Source organism: Argentina anserina, chromosome 5 (assembly GCF_933775445.1).
Source record: "Argentina anserina chromosome 5, drPotAnse1.1, whole genome shotgun sequence".
In the NCBI taxonomy this organism is placed as follows: domain Eukaryota; kingdom Viridiplantae; phylum Streptophyta; class Magnoliopsida; order Rosales; family Rosaceae; genus Argentina; species Argentina anserina.
Genome location: NC_065876.1, coordinates 22931428 through 22949217, shown reverse-complemented (window position 1 = coordinate 22949217; position 17790 = coordinate 22931428). Strand labels below are relative to the sequence as shown.

At 38.3% G+C, this 17790-nt stretch overlaps 1 long non-coding RNA gene across 1 annotated transcript; it reads left to right on the top strand.

Moving 5' to 3' along the window:
• The first annotated feature begins 13048 nt into the window (after positions 1 to 13048).
• On the top strand, positions 13049 to 15011 carry LOC126793422 (uncharacterized). Its single transcript, XR_007672059.1, has 3 exons — positions 13049 to 13411; positions 13794 to 14691; positions 14791 to 15011. It is a non-coding gene; the product is annotated as an uncharacterized LOC126793422 (long non-coding RNA).
• Positions 15012 to 17790: the final 2779 nt, after the last annotated feature.

The window sequence follows — 17790 nt, the reverse complement described above, 5'->3', positions numbered from 1 at the left end:
TCGTTGTGAGAATCCTTGCGCCACGAGTCTTGCCTTATAGCGCACGATCTCGTTCATCTCATTACGCTTACGAACGAAGACCCATTTATGTCCAACATGTTTGACATCTCTTGGAGTCAATTCAACCTTTCCGAAGACTTCTCGCTTCGCTAATGAGTCAAGTTCTACCTGGATTGCTTCCTTCCACTTCGGCCAATCTGCTCTGCGTTCGCATTCAGCTACAGAATGAGGTTCAACGTCGTCTTCAGATATGATCTCATGTACGACGGAATAAGCGAAAACGTCATCAATGCACGTAGTGGCTCGGTTTCGAACCGACTGCTCACTTGTGTAGTTCACTGAGATTTTGTTGTTCTCTAGCATCAAACAAGGTTCCATAGCGTCCCACGGTAACACTTGAGTTGATTCATGGACATAGCTGTAATCAGAGACAACTTCATACGATGGTGATTCATCGTTGATGACGCATTGTGCCTTAGTCGTTCGCTTCTTTCTAGGTTTTGAATCCCTAGAGTTTATCGGTCTCCCCCTTTTCCTTTGAGGAGCCGAGGCTGAAGCTGCTCCATGCCGGGCCATCTCGGCATCGTCGCCACAAGGGGCGCCGGCAACACCACGGCGTACGGTGGTGCCGCCGCCGGCCTCCGTCCCACTGTCAGGGGCGGTGCCAACGTTGCTAGGTCCAGGAGCTTGTCTTTCACGCCCGTATTTCGGGACATCCAACCGTGCCGGTACGTTCGCAGCGGGTATGTTTGATCTCGTCACTTTAGCAATATCTGCAAAGCCGTCGGGCATCGAATCCGCGACTTTCTGGAGGTCGATAATGCGTTGCACTTATAACTCGCTTTGAGCAGTGCGGGGATCATAATGAGATATAGTGGGGACACACCACGTCAATTCCTGACGTTCATTTGGAATGATAACATTCCCATCTCCCCCTAACGACGGGAAGCATGTCTCATCAAAGTGACAATCTACAAATCTTGCAGTAAAGAGATCTCCGGTGGTTGGTTCTAAGTAGCGGAGAATCGTTGTGGAATTATAGCCAACATAGATACCTAATCGTCTCTGAGGACCCATCTTAGTACGCAGCGGAGGCGTAATAGGCACATAAACGGCGCAACCAAAGATGCGTAAGTGTGAAATATTGGGTTCGTAACCAGTTACCATATGGTACGCACTAAACGCTTAGTTAGCCGCAGGTCGGAAATGAATAAGTGTCGCTGCATGCAACACTGCATATCCCCACGCAGAGACCGGTAAGTTAGTACCCATAACCATTGCCCGAGAAACAAGCTGAATACGCTTGATGGTAGCCTCTGCTAGACCGTTCTGTGAATGAACATGAGGAACGAAATGTTCAACTTCGATCCTAATAGACATGCAGTAATCATCAAAAGTTTTGGAGGTAAATTCTCCAGCATTATCCAAAAAAATGGATATGATAGGATAATCGGGGTGGTGAGCCCGAAGTTTGATGATCTCAGCTAATAACTTAGCAAATGCAGCATTCCTTGTGGATAGCAAAGTGACGTGTGACCAACGCGTCGATGCATCAACCAATACCATAAAATATCGAAAAGGTCCGTATTTTGGTTGAATAGGTCCACAAATGTCACCTTGGATACGTTGTAAGAATGAAATATTCTCGGTCGAAGCCTTAGTAAAAGAAGGACTTCCTTGAAATTTAGCAAGAGAACAAGCTTTGCAAAACGAGCGATGGGCATCAGAAATTGCCATGGAGGCATTTGAAAGCACGGGAGGCATCACAAGCTCCTGTGAAGGAGGGATGCCGCCACCGACGGCATGAAAGCCGTGGAGCTGACGAGTGAGGCATGCTCGGCCACACCATGCGGTGCATGGGTAGGCACGGCCTCACCGTGCGGAGCACGGGTGAGGTGATCCTCAAATCGCTTCCGGGACTTGAAAAATGGATGACCATGTGAATTCTTAAGAATTCTAATCATCATATCACGTCCATTCTCAACATAAGTATCGAGGTGAAAACTATTGGCACGTATGTCCTTAAAACTTAGCAAGGTGCGGGGAGACTTCGGCGCATAAATAGCGTCTACAACGTTAAGAGTCGTACCATTAGGCAACATGAAAGAAGCAATGCCTCTTCCTTGAATGATGGATTTCGAGCCAATCATTGTAGTCATCGAAGAAGTCGAAAACACTAGATCCGTGAACAACTACATGTGCCGTAAGACAGTGTGGGTGGTTTCGTAATCAGCTAGACATTCGATTTCACCGCGGGACATCTACAAAATGACAATTAAGAGAGTCAGCGACATGGGAACAATTCTATATAATACGCCGTAGGATATTGTAAGAATGGGAACCGGAACAAAGTTCGATCCCATCGAATGTATTACATGGCAATAGTACTACATTCTTCAACTAAAGAGTTGGAAATCATGGTATTGAAGCAGTGAAATACCAAACAGTATACTAGGGTGGTAGAAACCATCCAAAAATTTTGTGGAAACACACAAAAAGTGCCGGTGAGCGCATATAACGGACTTGGAGAAAACCAGAAAAACGAACCGGAAAACCATGTCAAAAGAACTCAAAACCGGGTGAATTGTGGACGAGGGAAACGTGGAAGCAGGGACTGCTGAAATATGCCAGAAAAATGACGAGAAACGACGAAAAAATCGTCGAACAACTCGTCGGAAAACCAGCGGCACCTAGTGCGAGAAAACCGACCGGCGGCAGTCGGAACTGGCCGGTATGGAGGCCGGAACTTCAGGTCCGATAGGGGACGCCATCATGAACCGGGTGGCGGTGCCGGAAACATCGGGAAATGGCCGGAAGACCGCGAATATGCCGGCAAAAAGTGCCGGAAACGCTGGAACAATGTCTGGGTCCGGCCAAGGGCAAAACGACGTCGTTTTTGACGTTCCGAGGTTCGTTTTCTGAATTCTAAGTTCCAAATTCACAATGTAGGGCTATTGGGGTCCCATGTAACCCAAAAGCATCCAATTTAAAAACCACGTGAGTTGCACACGTTGATCATCATGCTAAGTGTAAGGTAAATAAAATTCTCAAAGAGATCGTCTTGTAATCAAGAAAATGAGAAATTTTATTGAATGTCAATTTTTAATACATCACACATGAACTTCTATTTCCAAAATCAAAAGATTATTACAAATTCAATGAAAATAACAATGGCGGTCGGCCATAACAATACTTGAAATCATAAAGCTAAAGAAACTAAAACGACTAATCAAAGTCGGGAGTATCCATGGTAGCGGCCAGAGGCCTAGGCTTAGAAGCAAGGGGCTCGGGCTTCATGGAGATATGGTGAGTCTCGATCTCATGGTCCTTATCTCTTTTCTAGCGCGACAATCGCGATTAAAGTGCTTGAAGGAGCCACATTTGAAGCATGGAGACTTGCCATTACCGGAAGTGGAGGCATTAGGAGGCGTACAGCCTCCTTGGAGTTTGGGAAGGGGACGGCCTCCCCTAGAGGGTGCGGCGCCGCCACCATCACGGGTCCAAGTATTGGACCGAGGTCGAGACCGGCCTTGTTGCCTCCCACCATGACAGTTGTTGTTTTGGTGCTGATATGGAGCGTTCCTTGATTGATTCTTTTGCTTAGGAGCTTTCCCATAGTTAGACTGTGGCGTAGAAATTCTTTTGGTGCCAACAGGTCTATTGTTGTTGTTGAGGAGGATCTCAAAATGTCTCTCCTTCTTAGCCAAGAGCGCCATTAAGTCGGCAAAAGACCGGATCTTCCCTTCCTCTACATGAGTGCGGTACGTATGAGCTTGAACCTCATAGTTGATTGGAAACGTGTCCAATGTCTTATTGAGAAGATCTAGGTCGGGCTTGATGACACCAACGGTGCCAAGATCGGATTGCAAGCATAGCATATCCTGATTGAAATCATCCACTCTCTTATAGTCCAATAGGCGGATGTTATCCCATCTAACGGTCAATTCAGGAAGAAGCTTATCATGAACGTTGTTGTACCGCAAGCGTAGTTTGTCCCATAATTCTTTAGGATCTTTTACATTCAAGTATTGCCTCTTGAGAGTTGCATGGATCTGACGTCTCATAAAGATGAGAGTCTGAGTCTTAGCCATGGGTGGGAAATCAGCAGGAGGGTCGGCAAACATGCCTTCGATCCCTCGGCTCTCGAAAACGAGCTCCATGTCGAAAACCCAACGGTGGTATTTCTTTCCTTCTAGATCAAGAAGGCCAAATTCCGATCGAGATGGCGATGACATCTACAAAACGAATACGGAATCGATTAGATTCAAGTATAATAGGAATTAGAAGGGGTGACGTATTTGGTCACAAGAAAAATCGATGCAAGCGGCGATACTCATGATCGCACCCAAAACAGCGGTGCACTCAGGCGACCACACGAAAATCGATTAACTTCCCTTTCAAACAATCGTGACTCCCCCATGACCGTCACACAGAAAACATCGACCAAGAGGGGAAACCCATCCCTCTATAGTCTCATCGGCGTTATAAGAAAGGCCGGAATTAAGACAAGAAGAAGGCTAATAGCGCCCGATATAATATATCTATACGTTCAAAAGTGGGAACGTTTATGAAAAATTTACCTTTGAAGGTTTGTAGTATACGGGAGTAGCTTCTCTTGAGCGAAGTCCTTGATTGTGAATCTCACGTTTCTTGCGTGAATATGCGGGAGGAGCAATGTTGAATGCTTTGATGCGGGGACTTGCGGGGCAAAAAGATGTTTTTGTGGGACGAATGCGGAGGAGACCCGGCGGGGCTGCGGGGCTGGCTGCAGGGGCTGCAGGGGCAGCAGGAGGGTCGCAGGGGCTGCAGGGCAGGATGCAGGGGCTGCAGGGCAGGATGCAGGGGCTGCAGGGCAGGATGCAGGGGTCGCGAGCGGGGCTGCAGGTGTCGTGAGGAGATGCCGGAGGCCGAAGACAACGGCGGCCGACAGAGGAGAAGAAGAAAAAAGATTGAGGAACAGGATCTGGGTTGCCCTGAAAAGCTGTGTAATTATATGAAAAATATAATATTTTGCTGTAGGAAAATTGAAATGGTCAACACATTTTATTGATACCCCCTTTTATATAGGGGTTAGAATTACACTAGAAGTCAGGGCTGTCAATGGTTCGTGTCGGGTTGGGTTCGTGTAGGGTAAAGGTGTCTCGCGTGTTATAAAATATAAACCCAAACCCAACCCATTTAACAATCGTGTCAAAAATTTAAACCCAAACTCAACCTATTTATTAAACGGGTTACCCGTTTCCAACTCGTTTAACCAATTTAATAAATATATTTGTCATTTTGGATAAGATAACTAACTAAAATAATAATCAAATAAAAAAATTCATTGTATTATCTAAAATTCTAGTTCAAAATGAGAAAAAACTTACTAAATCTTTATATACATATAATATTACCATTTTAAATAGCTTATGTACGCGTATTTTATATAGAATTTAGTTCGACTCTTTTATTAAACGTGTCATGCGGGTTCATTTCGTGTTAGCGGGCTAACCCGTCGTTGACTCGTTTATTAAATGGATCATGGCGGGTTTGACCCGCCGCTGACCCGCTTTTTAATCGTGCGGGTTCAACCCGCTTTATTTCGTGCGGTTTTCGGGTCGTGTTATCGGTTCGTGTCGAAATTGACAACCCTACTAGAAGTAAATAATAATTACAATGGTAATTAAGGCTATATAATGGTAATTAATCTGTTACATCCGTTGCTCATAAACGTCATTAATTCATTCCGTTATTTATTTTATCGAAGACACACTAATGGTGTGTTTCCTTCAATAAATTCTACTATTATTCATCTAGTAGGGTCTCACATTAATAATTCTTTGTTAAGTTTGTGTTCTCAATTTTGTTATGTCCATTACCAAACAATATAAACCTGAATAGTTTAATAGTTGGATGCTTAAGTAGTTAGTGGTTTGTTTTCACTTTTCAGTTTCTGCTGTAATTTGGAATTTTCTCAGGTTGAATTGGTGTTTTTTTATTTTGTTTATTTTTACTCTGGCTATTTGACTGTGTTATTTGTGAAATTATTCCCTCATTTTCTTTTGCATTAATCTTTTTGTGGACTTGATTCGCTTGACATCGCGGTTGTGGACTTGGATTTCTTCGTTGGAACGGCTTGGTTGTTCTTGGTAGCCATCGCACAAACGAATTTGAAGATGAGGGGTAACAGAGGTGTATCATCGCTCATGAGTATAAATACATATATCCTCACGGGATACGATAAAATTTGAAATATGTAGAATAATGAAAATCCTAAATTAGAATTCTAATTATCCCTATGCCGAATCTTGAAGAAACCCTAGTACATAACCGAGAACTGTTAGGAGAAATTTACTTATTCATCAACCAAAGAAACCAATCATGCAGACAATCACATAGACATAAGTTTGTGCTCAAGAATATCTATCTATATTGAGCACATTGTAAGAAAATTTATCAGAAATAAAATGAAAAAGAAAGATCTGAATTTAGCTTAGCCTGATTGAATTAACATAATCCAACTTGTTCATGAAGAACGAGCCCGGCCCTTGCTAATTCCCTTACCTGAAATCATTCCATTACTCTGAAAAGTTGCAGGTTCCCAAAAGTACAGCTTGTATCCGCGACAATCTACGGAACACATTTTCTTATTGTCATAAGAGTAATTAATATTAAGTTTGAACCCAAACAACGTCACCGACCTAGGAACTCTCTCTAGTTGTTTCACTGTCATGGACACCATGGGGTCGTTTCTCCGTCTTACCATGCCAAGTTTGATACTGATGACTTTCTCGGTTCCATTCTTTATGAAAACGTTCGGCAAGAGCCCGCCGGCGACAGTGAATCGGAAATTCCCGTACCCATAAAAGTGGAGAGTGACTTTGACCTCGTGGCAATAGAGTTCGATCTCTGTGTTAGGGTTTATAGCTGCGAGTTTAACTTCCCAGTCCACGGTGGTAAACTTAGAGTTCAACTCGTGCAAGGATATGGTAGCTAATTCCAATCTGAACTCAGGTGCTAATGTGGCTTTAATCTTGCTCTCCAGCACGGTGCAGTATACAACATCATGACCTACGAAACACAAGACTACAAAGATTAAAAGGCCACAGGCAATTTTGAGACAGCTAACCAACGTTTCACCCGGCTGTGGGACCACTTGAGGACCGCCGATTAAAGAGGTTTCGGCCATTTCGCTATCTCCGACCGGTTGTATGCTTGAGAATTTCTTACAGGCCATATTTGCCGGCGCAGAGAGGATTGTATCTGGCGCTGTCTTTTTCTTCCTTGTGAAAATAGGGCACCTATGAGCGTGGTTCCTTGGTTTTTTACTCTGGGTCGATCTATCTCAACTTGATTCCGAATAGCAAATCTTCCGATCACAGGAACAACATAACCGAATTCCAAAGTGAATCTAATTCATAATTTAAATCATAATCACAAAGTACAAACAAACAAATAATTTAAACATAAATAGGTATCAATCAACTCTCAATACCTATTTGCTTCTATTTCTCTCTGTTCAGATTGAACTCTTGGAAATCATATCTTACAAGATCTAAAGGTGTGGAGGACAAGTCATGGAGATTTGATATGCAAAATGAGAATTGAAATTGTTTCCTAATTGGACTAGGAAAAGATTATGGTTTGTTTTTCCTACCAAAGAAGTCTCCACCGATTTGATTATGGGTAGATTGATATATATTTGGGAATATATATTTAGTTAAATGGTGTTTGGGAATTGTTATAGAAAAGGATTCAAAATAAAAGGTGTATTCCATATTCATATGGATTTTTTCCCTTTTTATGTGAGATATATTAGGAAGGGAAATTAGGTTGATTACCTATTTGTACTAGGGTTACGGTTTGTTGGTGGCTGCTATATATATGATGTATATAGGCAGTAGGTAAAATAGCCTCTAGGAGAGACACGGCAAAAAAAGGAGAAAAAGAGAGAAGGAGAAAAAGAGAGAAAAAGAAGAAAAGAGGTGAATTCAAAGAGAAGAAAATTGAAAATAAAGAGAAGCTTAGTGCTATGAGATCTTTGTGACTCCATTGAAGACTTAGTGGCAACATCAACGTTCTTAATGAGGTTGATCATTCATGTGACTACAACGATCTTAGTGAGGTTGTATCGACACTTGAAGCAATGATCTTAGTGAGGTTGTTTCATGCTTTATTGTGACTATCAAGTAAGAAGTATTTTTATTTTTGAGAATAACATTATTATTGATTAAGGTGTAATCATTGTAATATCGTTTATTCAATAGAAAAGTAAAATTCTTCTACATATTCCGCTGCTATTACTCGTTGTTGTTCTATCTTGTATTTTCAATTGGTACCAGAGCAGGTCACTAGACGTACTTAGTGAGATCTGTGGGATTAAAGATGGAACGTCAAGGATTGAATCAACCACCCATGCTCTACAGTATGGATTTTGCTCAATGGAAGCTTCAAATGAGATCCTTTATATATGGTATTGATTTTCATGCATGGAGAAGCGTTGAACGTGGATGGAAACCTTCAATGAAAGATGTTAATTCAAAAACTACTGAGGGGACATCCACTGGTGAATTAAAAGACGAAGATGAGTGGACTGAAAAGGTGATTAAGGCTAGTGAAGGAAATCACAAGGCTCTTAATGCTCTATATGCGTCAATGAGCAGAGAAGAAAGGAAAAGAGTTCAGAATTGCGTTACAGCCAAACAGGTTTGGGATAAACTTTGTGTTTTAAATGAAGGTAATGATATTGTAAAAGAACAAAGATTACAACAATATTATTCTGAAATCGATGCTTTAAAAATGAGAGATGATGAAACTATTGATGATTTTTATAGTCGTTTTACTGATCTCTCTAGTTTATGTGAAAGCCTTGGAAGACCTTTACAAGAATCTGATATTGTAAGAAAAATATTACGGTCTCTTCCAAAGTCTTACAGGATGAAAAAGACAACGATTCAGGAACAATATAATCTCAACACATATTATGTGGACTTGTTGATTGGAAACCTGAAGGCTTGGGAGATGGAGCTTGAAGAGGATGAAAGACCGAAAGGTATGAATTCTAAAAATATTGCTTTAAGTGTTACAAAAAATCCTAAATCAAGCTCTGAGGAAGCTGAAAAAATGAACAGTTGATTTTAGAATTTGAGAAATTTCTGAGTCAGAGAAAGTCAAATTCAAATGAACAAAATAATCAGAATTCTAGGAGGAATTTTAATGGAAATAATAGGCGTTTTGAAAAATGTAATGATAATTACTCACAAAAGAAGTATGAGTATGGAAGTAGTAGTAATAATAATAAGAAGTGTTATACTTGTGGTGGCATTGGCCACGTTGCTACTAACTATGGAAATAAGAAATTTGATTCAGGTAATAAGGCTTACAAGTCCTCTTGGAGTGATGATGATGATAGTTCCCCAAAAAGGGACAAAACTTTTGCTCTTGTATCTTCTTTCTCTTTAGATTATGCAGGTTCAAAAACTGAGGATGAAGAGAATCAAGAAGAAGATGGAGAAAACAACTGAGGATAATGAGATAATTGATTATCAAGCAAAAGTTATAAAGGTTGCTGAGAAAATTTCAGAAAAGAATATTCTATTAAAGCAACAAGTGGAGAAGCTAAAAGGTGAAAAATTGGAATGGGAAGTGGAGAAATTGAACCTGAAAAAGAAAAGTGAAAATGTTGATCATGTGCTTGAAAGAAAACGGCTTCTAGCAAAGATTCAAATGCTACAGGATGAGGTAATCGAAAAAGACGATCTAATTGATTTATTAAACTCTAAACTTGGCAAGTTGCAGATTTTGCTTGATGGAACAAATAACAAGGTTGGAAAATTTCAAAATAGTTCGAAATCATTATCTGACATTTTGAGTTCAGGGAAGAGCTACAATGATAGAACCAGACTTGGATATACTGGTAAGTCTAGCTCAAATAGAAATTTTAATTTCTCTACTAACTTTGTTCGTGAACAAACAGGTTCAAAGACAAGTGACACATATGTTGGAGAACATGAAAAAACTGAGAATATTCAGACTTCTTTCAATTCAAAAGTGATCAAGTCGAATGACATATATGAGAAAAATATTAAAGATATTCGAAGTAAGTTGGAACAACATAGTCAGTTTTTACGTGATATTTCTCACTTTGTTGGTTTATCTAAATCTTATAAAGAAACTAAGCAGGATGTGAAAAAGACTCAGAGATATCCAGGTAAGAAAGTCTGGAGGAAAAAGGAAGACCAGAGTCACATAGAAACTTATTGTAATATGTGTTGTATTGATATAGATTATGAATCTGATGATAAAGAAACTAGAACTGTAATTGACTCTATAAATGTAATTGCTGATCATTATGTGGATTTGTTTGAATTATCTGATGATGGGTTATCAAGAACTAATAATACAAATGTGCAGTCACATGGAGAATCAAGAGAAGTTGATAAAAATTTACAACCTGCAACAAAATTTCGTACAGTTTTTAAACAGGTTCAAAAAAGATCATTCAACTAGAGATGTCATTGGAGAAGGCGTTCGGACCAGAGAAAGGACAATGAAAATTGCGTCACACAAAGGAGAAAACACAGAAAGCTCTGACACTGAAAATATGGAAATTAACAAAGCTCTAGTAAGTTTTATTAAAGAGAAAGTTAAATGAACTAACGCTGAAATTGCAGGTTATTCTGATGCTGATTAGAGAGGTAATCTGCAAGATCGAAAGAGCACTAGTGGTGGTTGTTTCTTCGTTGGTAAGAATTTAGTTGCATGACATAGTTAGAAATAAATTTGCACTCATTGTCTATAATAGAAGTTGAATATGTTGATCCATGTAGTTGTTGTACACAAATGCTTTGGTTGAAAAATATGCTTAAAGATTATGGTATTCCGCAAGGAAAGCTTGTTGTATTCTGTGATAATACAAGTGCTATTAATATTTCCAAGAATCTTGTTCAACATACTTGAACTAACCATATTGATATATGGTATCATTTTCATTTGTGAACTTGTTGATAAGAATATTCTATCATTAGAATTTGTTTCTACAAATTATCAATGGGCAGACTTGTTTACCAAACCACTAGATACATAACACTTTCTGACCTTACGTAATGTCATTGGCATTTGCTCTCAATATTGACAAATAACAGATTTGGTGGGTACATATGTCAAGGTAACCTTCCTTTGTCTTTGATCTTATCTTACTATGGATGAGTTACTGCACTTACCTGTTATTTCTTTAGTGCTTTTGACATTGTTGTTTTGGATCACCCATCCAGTGTTCTCGGATATTATTCATGATCATTAGCCTTTATGTTTGATTCTAACATACATATACTTCATAGTGGTGGACAAATCTGAGTTGAGTCACCTAATCAGGAGCTGGTGTAGTTGAATACATGTTATAGATTGTGACTGCATGCAAGAAAAAAATGTAAGGAATTTGTGCATGCAGTCTTAGGCCAGGCTAGTTCTACATCTCTAAGAGTTGACTAACTACTCGAATCCTAGAGGAATGGACTGGTTTGGTCTCCCCGGAGGATATGATAGTTTTAGACCAAGCTAGCTCTCCTCTCCAGGGATTGACTAACTACTCGATACCTGTTGGAATGGGCTGGCTTGGTCTCCACGGTGGCTAAAAAAAATTGTCTCAGCAATGTTCTGAGCTTATATTATCAAAATAAGAAAAATACGAATTATGATGTTATAAGGTGATTATATGGAGAGATAGGGGGAGTGTCGTTTAAGTTGGCTTGCGTATTTAATCACTCGTTTTTTTCATTCTCATTATGAAGTATATTCAAATGCACATCACATCTTGCTATTGGCTAATGATCATGCATATTACTCGAGGATGTTTGTTTGTGTGGTTGATAAAGTGTATTGTCTTGCTCAACAAGAATGTTCAGGTCATTGTATTAACTCTTACTATGGTTGTATGATATGCTTAGACCGTTTGTGTTACTGTGATATTATGGTCTCTGTCATGCCCCTACAAGTAGTGTTGAGAGCTAAGTGCATGTAAGGTCTTAAAATGGTTTCTATCCTTAGAGTGGTCTGCCTGTTTCTTATTTATATATTCAAAAATTCCATCATGCCTTGAATAGTATCTATGCTGGGTGGTTCAAACTAACGTCTAGTTCTATTTTTAATTACATGCAATATTCTTCAAAATTGAACCGTATGTGTGTGACTAGTATTGCAAGTTTTCTCTAGTTTCTTATTTATTAGTAGTCGTGTACTAATATATATGTGATATGCATGCAGTGGCTATTTGTGAAAATGCTTCTAGAGTTTGGTTTTCATGATAATCGATTATACAGAAGAATATAGAGTATTTTACTTCTTACATGTGTGGTTTTTTTGCCGTGTGCTTGATTTTTATGATGTGCATTCTTTTATGGACGGATATCTCTTATATGTCATAGTTATTTTAAGATAGTAATATGTATGCATCTGACTTCTTGCACATGTCTGTAAGGTTGGACCAAAAGCTATTCCCGAAGCGGCTGTCATTTTGAATGCCAGAGTTTTATTCGAATTATGAATTATTTCTTCATCATGCATATTGAGGCTTTACTCTTTGATCTCTATGATACTAATGTCCTGCAAGTTTTTGTGAATGGTGACTTCTTTTTCGTGGTTTACGTCTCCTACCTCAAATATGTTATTCTGCTTTGTTGGTTCCTAACTATGTCTTTTAACCTGAGTGGAGCAAGGAGCACTCGTCATGAGATAGAAGACACTACTACACATATTGCCTTTAATGGCATTTGAGGCATGGCGTTTTTTTAAAAACGCCATTGAAAGTTGATTTGATGACGTTTTTTTTCAAAAACGCCATTGAATTTTCGAGTCTCTATTCTAAAGTTAGGATTCCTAGCGTTTTCAAACGCCGTCAAATTACTGAAATTTTAATGGCGTTTGTAAAACGCCGTGGTAATGTTATTTGCTGGCGTTTGGCAAACGTCATGGAATAGGTATGTGTTCCTGGCGTTCAAAAACGTCGTAACGTATTGGATTAATATTCTTTTATTCCACTTTGCGATTATGTTTCCATTCAAACCCATTACCGATACTCTCTTACTCTTAGAAAACTCTTCACCCAAAATCTCTCTTTCTCTCTCTCTCTCTCTCTCAGCCAACTCCAGCCACAAATCTTAGCCCTGACCCTCATCTCGGAAGCACTCTGATCTCATATCGGCAGCCGAACCTAATCCCTAATCTTTCTCGTTGAGAATCCAAGTCTCGTCGACCATGGATGCCGGGAGAGAGTCGAGCACGCCAGTGGCGTCGAGATCCTCTAAAACCCTAATTCGATCCCCAATTCCTCCCAACCAAATTCCATCGTTATCCCAAGCAGAGCCATGTTGGGCGGTGCAGCTGATTGCTGCGGCGGGATCTACTAGTCTCCGTCTCCATCATCTTTGCCTGGGTATATGACTTATTCCTTTTTGTGTCATTTCTCTTGGTAATTCATGAGGTCTAGATCTGTTCTATGATTGTAAGCCTCTTAATGAATCAATGGATTTGAATTCGGTTTTCGGACTTTGCTTGTTTCCGGATTTAGGGTTTTTAGTTTGAGATTTCTGGGTAATGAATTTGAATTCGGTTTTCGACGTTTGTATTATTTTGGGATCTGGATGCGAAAGTTGGGCTCATAAGAAATTAAGGCTGGGTATGACTCTTAATTCGAACCCACTTTGATTATAGAATTTGTACAAAAGTCAGAGGTATGCCCTCAATGTGATGTTTCAGTTTGAGGATTTAAATTTTGCTGGACTGATCACTCTTTATGTGTTGTATATCTGTTTCAGCTTATGTAATGTTGGAAAGTCAGATGAATCCAATTGGCAAGCTCTACTAAAGCAGCCAATATATCTCATTGTTTCTCAGATTCTGGTACCTTTCTTAAGTCGTTTTTTTCTTCATTTTATATTTGGTCTTCTCAACTAAGAACTAGCACTTGTTTCTAATTTAAGATATATTTGATATGACAACGCTCATGTTGACTCTATGTGTTTGTAACTTTGTATATATATCTCATATGCCAAAGTTTGGGTCTTTTGTGTGAATGAATTAATTCTGGATGCTGGAATGAGATTCTGGCATTTTAAGATAGTATGAAGTGTCAATTTAATGAGTTTTGTGAATTTTTTTAATCTGTAAATAAGAAACATTTTGTGTTTAAGGTATGATTGTTCTCTTCATATTTGGCTAATTTCAAATTCTAAGGATGAATTTGCTTCTGTTGAATACTAAGTTTAATCATCTGAGGTTCTAGATGAGTTTATATTTTCTTCTTCAGTCAATGCGGCAACAATCTGATATTGGAAACCAACATATACAGAGGAACCTTATCTAACAGTCATTTGACATAGTCAATTAGTGCATAAGTTTCAACAGGATATTGTCTACCTTTGCATTTCTAATATTTAGATGTGATATATTTACATGGTTCTTACTTTGCTTTGTACAGATTGTCTCATCTTTGATTTGTACAGTCCGTTCACAAAGCTGTGGGAAATATAGATACTAGCTACTACTATATATATACTGGTTAAATTTATTACAGTAGTAAATTTCACTATGCTTGGTTTATTTTGTTGAATATATTGTCTACATGGTAGAACTTGTAGGTCACATTCTGCGAATTTGGCAGCTGCAAACTGCTACTAACTTGAGCATTGAAAAAACCAGAACACTGGGCACTTGGTGGGAAACCTTTTAGACAATTGTTTCGTTACTCTAGTAACACATGTTTATGAAATTAAGTTGTTTATAATATGATCTTTCTCTGTTTGGTATATATAGGAGGGTGCTAATCTCCACCAAATTTCAAGACAGTTGCTGCTCAACTCCATAGATATATTGTCTTAAGCAATGTCGTCTTAGCTATTTTCTTTTCTTTCATTTAGGTTACATATTTGTAAATTTCTAGAGTTAAGAAGATTACTTTGATGGATATATTGTCAATTGGGTACATAGTAATGAAATTGTGTCATTGTGATTCATATAATTTCTTGCCAATGAGATTTTTGATTTTCTGCATATAATCAGAAAATCAATTATATATTTTTTTTAAATTGAAAAAAGATCCATGGCGTTTTCCAAACGCCATTGAATCTTCTTTTCATGGCGTTTGACAAACGTCATTAATTTTATAGCGTTTAGAAACGCCATTAAAAAAAGATTCAATGGCGTTTGCCAAACGCCATGAAAAAATATTCTATTGCGTTTTTTGAACGCCGTGAAATTTGTGTGAAAGGACGGCGTCGGTTTCTACGGCGCTTGACGATGGCGTCGAAAAACGTCGTTAAAAGGTTTCCATGGCGTTTTTCAAACGTCATTGATGATGTTATGTGTAGTAGTGAGAGGCTGATGTTCATATTACTTTCTCCCCCTTTGGCTTCATCAACTTAGGGGGAAAATCAAGTCCCTACGAATGACATTAGTGTTTATGTTTGAAGTTTGTTTATCAAAAACAAAATTGTACTTACATTGTTTATGGTGGTCTTGTAGGTACTTGATGGTGAAAGTTGCATGGAATGCCAAAGGGAGAGATTGAAGGTACATATATTGGCCTCCATATAGTTGATGAAGATCCAAAGGTGTGGATGACAAGTCATGGAGATTTGATATGCAAAATGATAATTGAAGTTGTTTCCTAATTGGACTAGGAAAAGATTATGGTTTGTTTTTCCTACCAAAGAAGTCTACACCGATTTGATTATGGGTAGATTGATATATATTTGGGAATATATATTTAGTTAAATGGTGTTTGGGAATTGTTATAGAAAAGAATTCAAAATAAAAGGTGTATTCCATATTCATATGGATTTTTTCCTTTTTTATGTGAGATGTATTAGGAAGGGAAATTAGGTTGATTACCTATTTGCACTAGGGTTAGGGTTTGTTGGTGGCTGCTATATATATGATGTATATAGGCAGTAAGTAAAATAGCCTCTAGGAGAGACACGGCAGAAAGAAGGAGAAAAAGAGAGAAAAAGAAGAAAAGAGGTGAATTCAAAGAGAAGAAAATTGACAACAAAGAGAAGCTTAGTGCTAGGAGATCTTTGTGACTCCATTGAAGACTTAGTGGCAACATCAACGTTCTTAGTGAGGTTGATCATTCGTGTGACTACAACGATCTTAGTGAGGTTGTATCGACACTTGAAGCAACGATCTTAGTGAGGTTGTTTCATGCTTGATTGTGACTATCAAGTAAGAAGTATTTTTACTTTTGAGAATAACATTATTATTAATTAAGGTGTAATCATTGTAATATCGTTTATTCAATAGAAAAGTAAAATTTTTCTACATATTCCGCTGCTATTACTCGTTGTTGTTCTATCTTGTATTTTCAAAATGCAGAACACACCCCTATTTATAATGTTTGGGAAAGTAGTGTCCAAATCAGGAATTCTTACCCGTTTAGGTACTAGACCTACAACCTCTAGATTTATAGGGTTCTAGCTCCTGCTTCCTAGCCTGGAGAAGTCATCAATGACAAACTTATTCTCCACCCTCTTGACACCTCATGTTTAACTATGTCAGTTGTTAGGATTCTTCCAGATTGTCTAAGATAGCTGATGGTTTTTATGATGGAAGGAGAACTTATTCAAATTAGGAATAGCAGAAAAAAATGATGAGGAAGAAGACGATGAAGCATGAGAAGGAGAAGATGAGGAGGAGGAAGAAGAAGAAACAAAAGATGTCGTTCTCTCTTTCTTTTTCTACGACATGAAGTTTTTTTCTTAAGCTTTGGGCCTGGGTAATGGATCAAGGTCTTGGGTTTCACCTCTTTAAATACAAACAAAATAAAACAAAAATAGAAAACCTATTTAATCTATTTTCAGCGAAATACTTCATATATTTATAGGTCATAGAAATTTATATATTTATATCCATATTTATGATTTCTTATATATATATATATACAGTCTCTATCCAGAGTGAAGCTTCACTCTGAAATTTCAAAGTGAAGTTTCAATTTTGGCACACTTTTCGGTCAAATGTTTTCACCATAAGCGATTCAATATTTAGGTATGCTATTCAAAATCATCTCTACAAAATTTCATCTAATTCGAATATCGTTAATGTATTGAAATTAGATTAAATCAATGAATGAATTAAAACTGTTCAACGTGAACCGTTCGTGTAAATATCAATTTTGAAAGCTCAAACCATTGTCAAATTGGATGAAACTTTGTAGAGATGATCTTGAATAACATACCTAAATATTGAATCTCTTATGGTGAAAAAATTTGACCGAAAAGTGTGCCAAAATTGGAACTTCACTCTGTAATTTCAGAGTGAAGCTTCACTCTTGATAAGAACTGTATATATATATATATATTTTTTTTTTCAGGTTGTTATACATAGTAATCGCTTTGACAGGCTTATGTTTCTGCTAACAAAATATATGCCGATAAAGTCACGGAGGTGATCAATCCTGAAAATGATATATTTGGGTTCCTGACTATCACCTCATGATTCTTCCCACTTTTTTTTAGAAGGCGTTTAACGCCAGTTAAGCTTGGTTTTTTCTGCATAGTCCCTTCCCCTCATCTGAAATCCACAAGACTTTGCATGTCAGAGATAAAATACTGAGAGCCCTGCTAAATGTAGATTTAATTGGTTTCAATACATTTGACTATGCTCGCCACTTTCTATCTTGCTTCAGTAGAATGCTTTGTTACAACCCCGAAATTTCAAGTGATAAAACTCAAAATCGAAGACATGAAAAAATCTAAAACAATCTCAAATAATTTCAAATCGTCTTATAGTTACAGCGTATCGAACTGAGTTCAA